Source organism: Topomyia yanbarensis, chromosome 3 (genome assembly GCF_030247195.1).
Source record: "Topomyia yanbarensis strain Yona2022 chromosome 3, ASM3024719v1, whole genome shotgun sequence".
NCBI lineage: Eukaryota > Metazoa > Arthropoda > Insecta > Diptera > Culicidae > Topomyia > Topomyia yanbarensis.
This window is the reverse complement of record NC_080672.1, coordinates 269,153,887-269,168,075: the sequence shown is the minus strand read 5'-3', so window position 1 is coordinate 269,168,075 and position 14,189 is coordinate 269,153,887. Positions and strand designations below refer to the sequence as shown.

At 38.5% G+C, this 14,189-nt stretch overlaps 1 protein-coding gene across 4 annotated transcripts in view; it reads left to right on the top strand.

Annotated features, from left to right (window-relative positions):
- Positions 1-14,189, top strand: part of LOC131691722 (protein grainyhead) — a 774,648-nt gene that overhangs the window by 30,050 nt on the left and 730,409 nt on the right. The gene's annotated exons all lie outside the window — the stretch shown is intronic.

The following is a 14,189-nucleotide window of genomic DNA, read 5'->3' as shown; positions in this document are numbered from 1 at the left end:
AGATAACACGGCTACGAGTTGACAGCGACTACTCTACTATGGATTATATACGTATGTGTATTATCATATACGAACAATACTTTTAAATACATGGATACGAGAGTTCGTTTGTTGGTTTAGAATGACTCTGATTGAGACTCATTGTTCCATATTTCATAGTTGTCGTCACTTTTCTTACGTACTCTGTGAATTAGGGATACCAGACATATTTTCACATTTAATAAAAATGTTCTTCATTTATCTTCAAGAGCCAAAATTCTAAATAGTTTGTACATTTTGAGCAATAACGAGAAACCAGTCAGATTTCAATGTGTAAAATCTGTGTTCACAACATTTCAAATGTCTTCAAAATGAGGACCACTTTAAAACATTCTTTTCGTAGAGGGGTGATTAACCAAGCCGAAATTAGTGCAACCAAATGGATCAAGACGAAAAATGTTCAATATTATGATAGAGTTCAATTTCATATAACAGTTAACACATTTGGCTTATGAATCAAAATTTACTATGAAGTTAGTAGTTATGATTAAATAAAATTGGGGTACATACTACTATATTAGTTATTGGCACACTGTTTGAAATATTTATTGGAAATTAACAATCGCATATATCGCTTTGGCAACATTGTGTGTAGTTTTGAGTATGTATATTTAGTATTTCGAGACGAATTCCGGAAAAAACCAACTAAAAATTAAAAAAATCTTTTTATGTTCCTGTTATAAAAAATATTTTAACTATTTTTTTGTATTCTGTCAAAAAACACAATTATTTTTTTTGAAAATGAGTATTCAGATATAGTGCACTTTATATTCGTAAATGTTAAATTTTTGAACCACCCTTAGTTCCAAAATAAAGTTGAAAAGTTCCGCTACGATGCCAAACACCGATGCGAGAGAGGTGACTCCTCTATCTGGACTAGATATTGACCTATCAACTAATGGACCGGGGACAAACGGTTTTTCTTCCCGTCCAAAGGAAGGCGTGACCATAGATTTGTTTCACCCCAGAAAAATTTCAACGACCTCGGCTGGGATTGAAAACCCAGGCCAACTGGGGTGAGTGGCGGGCTCGCTTGCCACTCAACCACCGGCGCCGTCAATTTTTGAGCTTTTGTATGGTTGGTGATCACTGTAAGTCGAGTTATATTTTTGTTTGAAGTTGAGTATGGGAAAAGTATTGTTCATAAGTTCATAAACGACGTAGACTCATGGGGTGGACGGAAAGGGGTCTAGCAAAAGTTTTGTTCTAGTTTTGTCCACGAGTGGTGAGGGGGGGGGGAGTAATTTGCAAAAGTCTACGTAGACTTTTATTTTTTGTTATTCTCGTATTTCTTATTATAAATGGGATTTAAAAAGAGCTGTTCAACATACTAGTCACTTCAGCTAAATGTATGTATGCACATTTCGAAGCTAGCACACTACTGAGGAAACTAGGGGAAAGTCGTCGGTTGCCGGCACTGGTCGGTTGTCGGAACCCCTATGTAGCTTTTGACAGAAACCAGACATGGTAAATATTATTTGTGTGTTATATTAGCACGATATTTTTGTGCTGATTACTGAAGCAAACAGACTCGAAGGTTCTGTTCTACAACCAATATATTTTTTGAACAAGTGAAACTCTCCTTAAAAGTTTTTTTTTGATGATTTGCTTAGTGTTATAGGAAGAAGTAAATCGATCGAAAAAGTGTGCGCATTGAATATTTACGATGAGAATTTATTCTATTTTGTGATTCAACATTGAATGGTATTGGAATGTTCGCCACAAATTTTTTTTGATCGTTTTTCAAAAAGGTTACTAAAATCGGTTATAGGCACCCAAACATGGTCGGTTGTCGGCATCCCATTTTTTGTGGCAAATACTCTCAATAACCTAATTAATATGGGTATTTTGGAACGGGCTTTACGAATAGATACCAGAGATCGATCTTTGGCACCATTTTGAAAACCAGGAAGGCGCCTTTCGGTTTAGCGTTTTACATTTACATGAAGAAAGCCCATCTGGTCGTGTTTTCACCGCTAGGTAGCACTGTATATACCAGATTGTCAAGACCAGATAATTTGGTGAGGGAGCTCGGGATTACCCTGTAGCCCCCCTCCCCCTTCGATTGACTTCTATCTAATCTGTCTGAAGCTTTGGTAAAAAAACTGGAGAGCCTGAAACTAACTCAATGACAGTGAATGCGATCCGTCAGTGCATTAGCAGCGCGTAATATTCGCACTAGTTTTTCACATACACATATTGTGGTTCTGATGAAGAATGATGTTCATAATGCCTTTGATGGTTATTGAACTGAATAAATTTCCTTTTCCTTTGAATCGTGATGAACATCATTAATATTTTTTCATTTTCAGTAATTTTTTTAGGGTGCCGACAACCGACCACATTTTTCAAAATGTCAAACAATTATCATTTTACTAAAATGTTAATAACTTTTTTTAAATTGACGAATGAAATTAAATTCTTCAATAAGTTATTAGCTAAGGCCTCTAGCTTTCCATTGGTATGATTATTCCAGTAATGGAGTAATGTTGTGAGTCAAAAACAAAAGTGTGCCGACAACCGAACACATTCCCCTACTATTTGGGTGACCACTCAACCTAAAACGCACATAATTTTTTGGATAAAGCAACAACCCGACACGTTGTTCTTTGCGTATATTTAGGTATAGTTTTGGTCTCATGTAAAAATTCTATTAATACACAAAATGACACTTCCAAAGACGATCTCTCGAAAGTCCTCTCCGCGGAAGATTTTGGCCGTGAAAATCCTGCAGTCGTGAATTATTCTGAGACACCACTAGTTAGCAGAAGTACATGGACCATTAAATGCATATATTATTAAAAGTTCAGAAATGGTCCAAGTTAAACATTAAAATGGTGATAACAAGAAAACGCCCAATTTTTAATAACAAAAGGATTGATTTTTTAATTTTTAATTAATAATTTCGGTGGTTCAAGCAGTGTAGTTAAATTTCTACAACAAAGCGTCTACTCGAGTTAATCAGTTTGAAATTTCTATTGCAATCATTTACACTGATTTCAAAATCTTTAAACACCGTTAAATTTTACATCTTGAACCGGCTCAACTCCGTGCAAACCGCTTCTACTATATACGATGATATTTATTTATAATTAATATCACCTGAGAGTAGTATCGCAAGGTATTGATACATATTCATGTATATTATACATATTCGAAGTTCGATACTTTGCGATACTACTCTCAGGTAATATGACTATTAATTACATAAGAGAACTAGATATTTTTGGAAATTTTTCGATAGTTTCCTCTTCCTTATCGAATAAGATCATCTAGATTATCTAATCAGCTTAGGAATATTGAGATTTGTTCAGGAAAAGTGAGATTTAGTAAAATTCTACTTATTTAGTTTACTAGAGGGGGGAGGGTTAGGCCAAAAAATCTCAAATTTCGGTCTACGTGGTTTATGAATGGTCCCTAATCAGGAAACGAGATGAATAGGATGGACCTGAGATGAATTAGGGAAAGTCTACCCAAACCCACCCCCCCCCCCCCCCCTCAAAGGAATATTCACATTTATATCGTGTGCTGGAAAATAATTTCGTCGTCCACGAAAATTTTTAAATATATCTATCTATGCATTATTTTCTATTCAAATGGAACAATAAATTCGTAGACGCGCGATAAAATTTTCAGCATGGAAACATTGTATGATAAATATTTTGTTTATCATACAATGTACGAAATTGCTTTTGCGCAAACAAAAATAAAAAGAGGAAAGTGCTTCTGACTTAAAATACTAATTTTTGTTCTATTCATGAAACGATACTTTCAGTGTTACTGTATAACACATTATCAATGACACTACTACGATCAGACATTGTGGCATGTATCTTCACGCCATAAAGTTTCTGCCAGACCTTAACCGATAATTATCGGAACGTCATCGCTAAACCGTCCAATCACAAAAAAGCCCCTAACGTGATCCATCGGAGCCACTTATAACAATCACGTTCCAATTTTGGCCGAATTTCGCAAGCACTTCCAATCTAAACTAGGTACGCGCGATGGTCTGCTGCACGCTAATTGCCGTTCGCACGACATTCTACTGCGTGTGGCAGTAAACTAGCTACTAGGTAGCATTGTACATCCATCCATCCGTACACAAAACGCCATGTCACAAGGTGGCACCATCACCAATCAAACCCGTGTACAATTGTATCACCACGCTCGGAAGGTTCATCTTTCAGGTGGACAGAGTAGCGTGTAATTTAGCCCACAAAACTGAAAGTGGCACTCTTCGTAGAGGCTTTTTTTCCACACATGCCACCGTTATATAGCCTACCGAAACTTCTGCTTCAGAAAGGGTTTTTTCTGCTTTGCTCTAGGTTTTCGTCTTCGGTATTATTATTATTATTGTTATTATGCCTTTTCCAGTTTCAGTTTGCCCATTCGGCCGGAAACCAGAACTAATTTCTCAGAGTGAGAGGTAAGATTTCGGTGGTGGCCCCTTTGGCTTTGGATACCTGTTGCGGTATACACACCACACATAGATACGTGCAAGGAGGAAACGGTCGACGGAGCTGTTTCTCGGTGTGCGTTAGAGTCGAATAAAAAGAAGTTAATTTCAAAACAAAATCAGCAGGCGGTTTGACTGGAATTTGAAGCCAGCGCACTGTGAGAGCATCATGAGCAGCAGCAGCCACAGCAAATGTTCAACTCGCCGGTTTATAATAAACGAAGGCTTGTGGACGTTCATATTTTTTCTTAGGTTGATCTTTTCTTGCCGACGAATTTTGTGTGTGGAATCTCCGGTGATGTTATTGTCGTTGTTGTTGTTGTTGCTTTACAGTCGGTAATTATGAACAATTTCGCTTTGGATTTTATCTTTTACCTTTTCGTTTTGGGGAAGATGACCAATTTTTGGCGGGTTTGGACGCAATTATGAAGTGAGGAATTCACATGTAAACTGTGAAATCATTTTTAACCAGAAACGTGACGCACCCAATTGCGATACATTTTGGGTAAACTCAATATTGTGTGAGATTGGATGCGGTGTGATTTGAATTCTGTTAGGGTTCAATGGTTATTACGGCTCGATAATTATCACACCCGTAGCGCAAGTTAACGCAAAAGCACTACACAAATTTGTAATGTACATATTATGATTTTGAAATTATTGATTGACGATGTTAACAAGGGACTCATATACAGTAAACTGCCCGAAACACATTAACAGTTTAAAGACTTAAACGCCATAAACTTTCAAAATGTCACAAATGTACCCAAAAGTTTAAATCTCTTGACAGTTTTACTTTCATATTGGCGAACTATTCTCAATTAAAATCAAGTTTTCTGCATATTCTCATGGTACAAAATTAATAAGTGCTAATAGATCGTTTTAACTCAGATATTAAGGTCAGATTTAGGAATATTGTATTGGTAACACAACTATGTTTTGTGCCGTAGATGTTTTTTGTCATGGTTTTGAATATGCATTCAACTATTTAAACGTAATTTTCTGTCGTATCCGGCAAAACCTGCAACCTATACTAGGTTAGTTAAAAAGTTCCAAATCACTGTAAGTAATAAGGTGTTAAAATTTTGTAGTCTTCCTATCATGATTCTAAATATACAGGATGTTTGTTTAGAATCCCTTGAGGGGAGAACGAGATTTATATTTAAGGACAAATCTCACCCATATCATCAAATCCCAACCATTACAGAGTTATTGTACTTTTTTCTGTAATTGACCTGTTGGTTTTAAATGCCTATAATTCAAAAATGGTACCATGTATTTCAAATCTTTTAGTTACATTGGAAAGGTGAGATAATTTACTATTGATGACTTTTTTTTCTTTCAATTAATAAGTATAAGTAACGTTTTAGAAGTAAAGTATTTAAAAGTCAGTGTTATTTATCGAAATTACGATCATTTCTTGATAACATAAACAGGAACATCATCATTTTAATTATTCAAATTGTTCGTCTGAGAAAGCTGCATAATTTGCTCTTTGACGTCTTACATTTATCTTTACACGTTTCCATGTATTTGGATTATTGAACTTGAATATTTTTATCTTATTTTCTCTTATTAAAAAAGTATGACACTTATCATATTTTTTTTGTTTCCGCTGGTGAGCTGAAAAAATCTCTTAGTCAAGCAAATTTAGTATTGTTTTAGAAGCAAATTAGTTTTAAGTTGGTGTGATTATTAGTGCTTTCGTTAATTTCCTTAAAACAATTAAGAACAAGCATCACCATTATTATTATCGAAATGATGCACCTTAGCAAGCTCTACAATTCCTTCTTTGAGTCCATATCATTAACTCTTTCAGTTTCGATGCAAAATCATGTTGATCACTCATCGCATTTTTAAGTTGTCTCCTAAAATGCGATGTTCGAAAATTCATAGAGCCCAACTTTGGGACGGAAGATATACATCTTTCAAGCACTTTTGTAGTACAAATATTTTTTTAAATCAGTTAGAGGTCATATGTGAAACCTTTAACTGATTTTTGAAAGTAGCCATTTTTTTAGTAAAACTGTTGGCATAAGCGGATTTCGTAGCTTTTTCGAGGTCCCATCATTTTTTTGGTTTTGTCTCTAAACCTTACAATTTGTTCGTATTTAAATGTTTTTTTTTAGAAAAAGTGTTTATATCATTGATAGAACCTCTTCAACAAGGCGAAATTTTTGTGGCATTTAAAAAAATGCTAGAAGCAAACATTAATTATTTTTTTGTCAAAACCAAATATATGTATTTGAAAGTATTGTTTGTTGACTTCATTGACTGAAAAATATGTGGGACTTTGTTTAATATGAAATTTTCTCACATTTTTCTGAAGTTAAACTATGATCCTTTATCACCCCTCGACGGATTCTGAACCATAAACCTTGTGCACAAAAATATGGTCCAAGAAAAAAATCCATGTATCGAACAGTTTACGAGTATCAGCAGGGATGCGAACGGTATCGATAAACTACATATTTTCCGGTACATATACATTTGCGCTAGCCGTACAGCCCGCTACAGCGACGCATCACTACTGCTCCCGTCAGAACGGTAGCCAAACCGAGTACACTTTTTCGAACAGCAGTAAAATATATTTTTGTTTTGCTACTGTACTCTGACTGCTCGGTAAGAGTGTGGCGCAGTAAAGTTTGCCCTCTCGCTTTGTACACTGTTCTCTGCCCATTCGTAGAAAGAGGGTCGCACACGAAAGCGTTGATGCTGGTCGTGATGTAAATGAACCGCATTCATTATCGTTGTTTGTGATTAAAAATATTAAATAAATTTAAAATGTTAAACAGTGTAAAATAAAGAAAGAGAAGCTGTACCGCTCGCGTCTGGTTGCTGTACTAGGGGCAGTATTTTTTTTGTAATGTTGCTGCTTTGCACGCAGGCTGCCGTACAGCGCTGGGCATCCTGCAGTAGAGAACGACAGCAGTGTCGTATGAGAAAGGATAATGTAGGAAAAAATATTACAGCCGAAGAAAAGGTAGACATTTTGCATGCTTGGTTATCAGTGATTGAAAATGTTCATTTTAATAAATTTCAAAAGTTCAAAAATCATTACTAGGAAAAAGTAACGCACGTCCCTGCAGAGTGCGAGAAAAATGTTTTACTTATTAACTTCTAAATCATTTTATGTTCACTCCGATATTTTCAGAAGATAAACATGCCGAGCAAACCAACGTATCCTTTTCAATTAACCCTCTAGTGTCGAATTTTTTCCGCTTGAAAAAACTTATGTAGATGAGACAGTAGAAAATATTATTGATAATTCTTGTTAGTAATAATTTTTTTCCAATTCAATTTCAAAAGAAGTAAGCCGTCTAGAGACGGGGTTGGGCAATTAAGTGAATAAAAATCTCAAACATTTTTTCTTCCACCAATTTGACATTAGCGAGTATAAATGGTTGCCTATATTTTAGGTTCCATTAGTAAGCTAATATCCTAAACTGATAGGAGTATTTCTTTAGTACTTCGGATGTTCAAAACTAGACTTAAAATTTATAGCAGGGGAGTCCGGGGTCAATTGGCGATAGTTTCACATTTCATTTTTTCATCGAATAAAAGAGAATACATTGAACCGACGCGGAACTTCCCCTCTCCTAGGTTGACGGGTGTGAAGGTATAGCAAATATCACCAAGCGCATTTCTTGCATATATTTTAAAGAACCTTTGACAGACAATTGCTTTAAATGGTTAGTGCATTGCGTCTCGATAGTGATGCATCGAGAAGACCGAGAGCGCTTAAGGGTTCCTTTATGTTTTGTGTTTTTTCATACTTTGAACCAGCCCAAACTAACAGTCAACCATTAATAAATATAAATTAAGAAGCCTTGTAGTGTTAGTGCAGTAATGATTGTAGTTTTTCGTACTAGTGTACAATACTTATGTAGTAGTCGTATATCTATCGGTGTTTATATTCTTCTGAGTATTTGTCGGGGAATGGATGCAGAACTGGCGTATTTAATATGCAATTTTTTGGCACAAGGGAATCATCAAATCCCGGTCTGCATAGTATGAAAAAAATCTAATAGAATGCAATTGTTGTTAATGATAAATAAATAGCATATTTGATGGCATTTGGACGAGTTCAAGAAGTTTGATTGTGTTCTTTTCTTCTACTTCACTAGTCTGCTTTTGTTGCACTTCTATTAGTTTACTTTTCCATTACTGATATATACCAAAAATAATATTAGCAAATTTATACGCCTACACTTTGTTTTTTTGCACCTTTATTATCTTTATTCGGAATATTATATTTCTTTTTACACTACATCTCGCAAATATTAAGGTATGCGGAATAATATTTGGACAACATTCAAAATGTATTTTTTATAGAAAAATCCTTATTAAATGTTCTCGTATCAGCATAACTTAATGTAGAAAAAATTGAGCCAATTCAAGAAGCTTTACGACAGCTTGCAGGAACTTTTTGCAAAGCTGTCGAAAAAGTTGATGTTGGCATCTTCTTGATTTCTTTCTTTTTTTATTTTAAATATAGAGGTTTTAACATTAGGGTCATTCGCCTTTTTTCGGGTTAGAGAAATCTCTTTCGGCAAAATCTCTAACCCTAAGTGCGGGGTTGGGAAACGAACCCAGGTTAGCTGTGATTTACCTACTACGCTATGTCCGTCCCCTGATTTCTTTCTTAATTTTGATTATCAGATGTTAGATGTCATCTGATCAGTATCAGATGATAGTTTTGCATCGAAAATTATTGGCATATACTCTCCGCTTTAAATGAGCCCAGAAATCCTCAATTGGACGCAGTTGTGGTACATTTGAAGGGTTATCAGCTTTTTGTAGAAAAGGTATGCCATAATCTTCCATTGCGTCATAATTTTTTTGGCATAACAGCTAGGTGCCAGATTAGGTGTTCGCTGTCATTTTGTTTACATGATATGTGCAAGCGGGTCTAAATCAACACAGGATGTTTAAAATATATGTGCCTGGGGTATGACGTTTAGCATGGTGCCTTGCGCACCCTGTCTGTAGACTTCTAACGCGAGTCTCCGAGAGAAAAAAAAACCCGAAGATCTCGAAAATATTTCTAATGCTATCACCCGAACTGTCGGTCACCCAGCCGACTCAATTAAAATTAATAGACCGCTTTACAACCCAGTAAAGTTCAGCCGGAAATGAGCGGGAATTCCGGCTGGTTCCAGTAAGTATTCCGGCTCCAGTGACACAACCGATTCTAGTTATAATCGGTTGTGTCACTGGAGCCGGAATGCTAACTGGAACCAGCCGGAATTCCAGGTCATTTCCGGCTGAACTTCACTGGGAAGGCCGTGTCCCTGCTACGGGAGAGTCGCAGCTTGGACAACCAATTTTGTTATCATTGAACATCAGCTTCTCGTATACAAAGCGCAATGTCAACGAAAATTTGCTTGGCTTAAGGCTGAGTCTATGTGATGCAACGAACTCATGGAATCGTGCATCCATGGTATTGGCAAAAAATGATTAAATTTTACCGGTATTGAAACCGGAGAAAATTAAGAACTCTGCATTCGTATACATTAAAACACTTGGATCATTAAGTGAATGTTTTAGCACTTATAAATTTATGTTACTATGTTTTAATTGCCGCAAGGTTCTACTGTATCGATTTTGTTGGCTATTTTCGGCAAATTTGAGACTAAGAGAAACGAAAGCAATGAAATTGAAAGATGGATAGGTATTCTAGAGCGAATCAGTTATAAACTTAGAACGGAAAACTAGAACTAGGCAGGCTCATATGGGCATGATCGAAAGGAAATGTGAAGAATTTTTTGCCTTCTGCATAGTAGGAGTTGGGCGTTCCACCCAAGTCTACCGCATGGTCTATGGTAGAACATAACTCATCATCATGTTTTACCGCCGACGCCGGCAAAAAATTCTTCACAAATCCTCGCCTAGAACGACCATGCGATCATTCTTCTCCCTTTCTGCTAGCATCAAGCCGTGACGTATGCATTCAATCGACACCAAGCTATCGGTGTCGCACCGATCCTATTGTGATTGAACTACTTATTTATTTTTTCGTTCCGCACACACGGATGGCTGATAGCAATTAATGACACAGCTCAGCTAGCAGAAATCGAATTTTCATCTACTTTTTTACCAACTAGTTTATATGTTACTATGTTTTAATTGCCGCAAGGTTCTACTGTATCGATTTTGTTGGCTATTTTATAAATTTACCAACGTGGTCTCAAGCATTAACCCACCGTTCGCCTGATCATGAATCTGTCACGAACGGACGTTCCTACTCTTTTGTCCCACCAGCCTAGACTTATGCCTTCAGTTAGATCAATCAAAATAAAAAAAAAATGTCGTTCATATCCCTTAGACAACATGTTCTATGGCAACATGACCACGAACTCTAGTGATATGGAAATCAAATCAGATTCACAGTACGCGACGGCCATTCAAGAAAAAAGGCGAATATGCGAATGGCCCACGGTTATGAAATCAAACTTATGCACACGAAGCTACATACACGCTAGCTCACGCGACAAACACGATAACATACAAACACTAAAGCCCTTTGCGATCATCCACGCACACCCACACCCGCGATCTCGTAAACAGAGTAACACCCTGTGACTAAGTGAACGTTTTAGCACTTATAAATTTACAAAAGCAGTCTCAACAGTGAACTTACAAACACCCGTGGTCGTGCGACCATGAATCGGTTTATTTGTTTATTTGTTGTACCGTCACCAACAGACCCCTTGGCCCCAATGGTGGTTACTTAAACTAATTACATTTCAGAATACGAATTATTTTAGTTTTTATCGAATTCCTTGTCAGGTTGAAGTCAAACGCCGTCGCCACACTGTTAAACACACGCTGGAGTCCGGTAACAGCGCCCTGGCGCCCATAGTTAGTTCTCCTGAATGGGACTCGCAGAAGAGAGTTATTGCGCAGAGCTCGAACGCGAGCTTGAAGATCGAGGCGTCCGAGGATTGTAGGGCAATCCACCCTGGCAGACAGTAAGTCCGAGACGAACAGGGCTCGAGAGCAGTCCCTCCGGATGCTTAGAGTATCGAGCTGTATTAACTGACAACGGTTTTCGTAGCTCGGCAGCTGAAATCTGTTTTGCCAAGGAAGATGTCGGAGTGCAAAGCGTATGAACCGGCGTTGGACGGCCTCGATTCTGTCGACACCGTTCTGGTAGTAAGGGTTCCAAACAGCAGAACAATATTCCAGTGTTGAGCGAACCAGCGCACAATAGAGAGATTTTAAACAGTATACGTCCTTAAAGTTTTTCGCTATTCGGAAGATGAACCCAAGCTGTCTTGAAGCCTTATCCACAATGGATGATGTATGTGGTTTGAACGTTAGTGCCGAATCCATGATGACTCCGAGATCCTTGACGTTAGAGTGTCTTGGAATACTCGAGTCGAAGAGATGGTAGTTAAACTGAATCGGATGGCGTTTCCGCGTGAACGTAACGATTGAGCATTTGCTCGGGTTTAAAACCATTCTGTTTAGATCACACCACGTACTAAAGCTGTCCAATTCCCTCTGAAGAAGCTCGGCATCGGTTTTATCCCGTATTTGTTGAAAAATTTTCATGTCGTCGGCAAAAGAAAGGCGGGGTCCTTGTAATTTGATGTTGACGTCATTAAAGTAGAGGAGGAATATCACTGGACCGAGATGGCTTCCTTGTGGGATGCCGGATGTAGCGAAGAATGGTGTAGATAGACAGTCCTTAATGCTGATTTGAAGTTGCCTTCCATCGAGGTAGGAACGAAACCAGCGCAGAAGTTGTCCATGAATACCGAGTTTGTCCAGCTTCGCTATTGCGATATCATGATTGATTTTGTCGAAGGCCGCAGATAGATCCATGTAAATAGCATCGGTTTGCAATCCGTCAGCGAATCCATCCATTGCATATGTTGTGAACGAGAGCAGGTTAGTCGTTGTCGATCGTTTAGGCATAAATCCGTGTTGATCGTCTGCAATGTAGTGTTTGCAGTGAAAGAAAAGAGGGTCTAAGACAACCAGCTCGAATAGTTTTGATACTGCACTTAAACACGAGATTCCTCGATAATTGTCAATGTTCGATTTGTTTCCTTTTTTGTGAACTGGAAACATGTGCGCTGCTTTCCAGCAGGAAGGGAATGTTCCAGTATTGAGTGATAGCACAAAGACTCGCCGAAGTGGTTCAAGAAGCCCGCTGATGCACTTTTTGACAAAAATCGAAGGAACGCCATCTGGACCCGGGGAACTAGATGCTTTCAGCTTGGAATTTGCTGCAAGAATGGCAGCATTATCGACACAAATTCGGTTGATGGTTCGTCCTAGAGAAGGAGTTAGATTTGAAGCGGCAGCGACTTGTTGTGGGGAAAGGTTCTCGTCGGAAAAAACGCTTGAAAATTTGTCGGAAAACAATTGGCAAATTTCCTTAGTGTCGGTGCCTAAAACTCCATTTAATGACATACAAGATGGTAACCCGGATTCTTTTCGCTGCTCGTTCACATATTTCCAAAACGACTTGGGCTTGGATTTCAGTTGACGTTCGACGTTTCGCTGATATCTAAAAAAGGCACGTCTGCTTTGCTGTTTGTATTCGTGGTTGAGTTGAAAGTAGTGGTTTCGTAATGCAAGTGTCTTATGCTTCGAGAACTTTTTAAATGCGGCTCGTTTGGCAGTTTTTAATCGTCTAAGCACTGTTGATTGCCAGGGAGGGTGTTGATTTGTGCTGACTGTTCGTTTTGGCACATGACGGTCGATTAGGTAGTTAAGAATATTAGAAAACGTCATCGCTGCTTCGTTCGCGTCATCATTGTTAAGATTTTCGTCCCAGTTTATATCCAACAGCGTGCTAACGATGCTGTCGTAGTCAGCGTTTTTAAAATCGTAGACGATAGAGCTTGAGACGTCTTCAAAACTCACTCCTAGGTTACCAGCGAGTACAAGATGTAGTGGGGGATGATGGCGCACATGCTGAACTAAAGGTGTCGGAGCGGCGCAGCAGTACGGAGCGTAGTCCCGGGCACTTACAAAGCAGAGGTCCAATGTACGTCCGTTCTCGTTGATGATATTATTAATTTGCCGAAGAGTTGCGCTACTGTAGTTGTCCAAGATACAACTGGCATTGTTGATAAGCACAGATTTTTCGATATCCAATCGTAGAAATCCATTACTTGCTGGGCACCAGGTCAAGCCAGGTAAGTTAAAGTCGCCCAGTATAACAATATCATCAGATGGGGCAGCGATCGAGGTGATGAAAGAAACGGAGGAAAGATGTACATCGATCAGGCTGTAATCACGAATTCGGTCAGGTGGAAAATACACGACACACAGGAAGAGATTGCGATCGGCAAGTTTCACTGATATCCACACTTGCTCGGAGCTCTCCCACCGCTCATCGTTGATCACTCGGGCTTTTATACCATGGCGAACGGCGATGAGTACACCACCACCTGATGTCTTGCGGCTGTTGAGGGCATTGCGATCACAGCGGAAGACATCAAATGTTGAACCAAACACCTGCTGAGACAGAGTACGGTTGTTGAGCCACGTCTCGGTTAAGGCGATGACGTCATAACAGCAGCCCGTGGTCGCGAGCAAATAGCTGTCCGTTGATGAATTTAAGCCACCAACATTCTGGTAGTAAATCTCGATGTTATTGGATGACGGATCAGGTTCTGCAGAGGGCGAATCAACTGCATCGCGCTCCAGAATGCAGCGATCATCATCG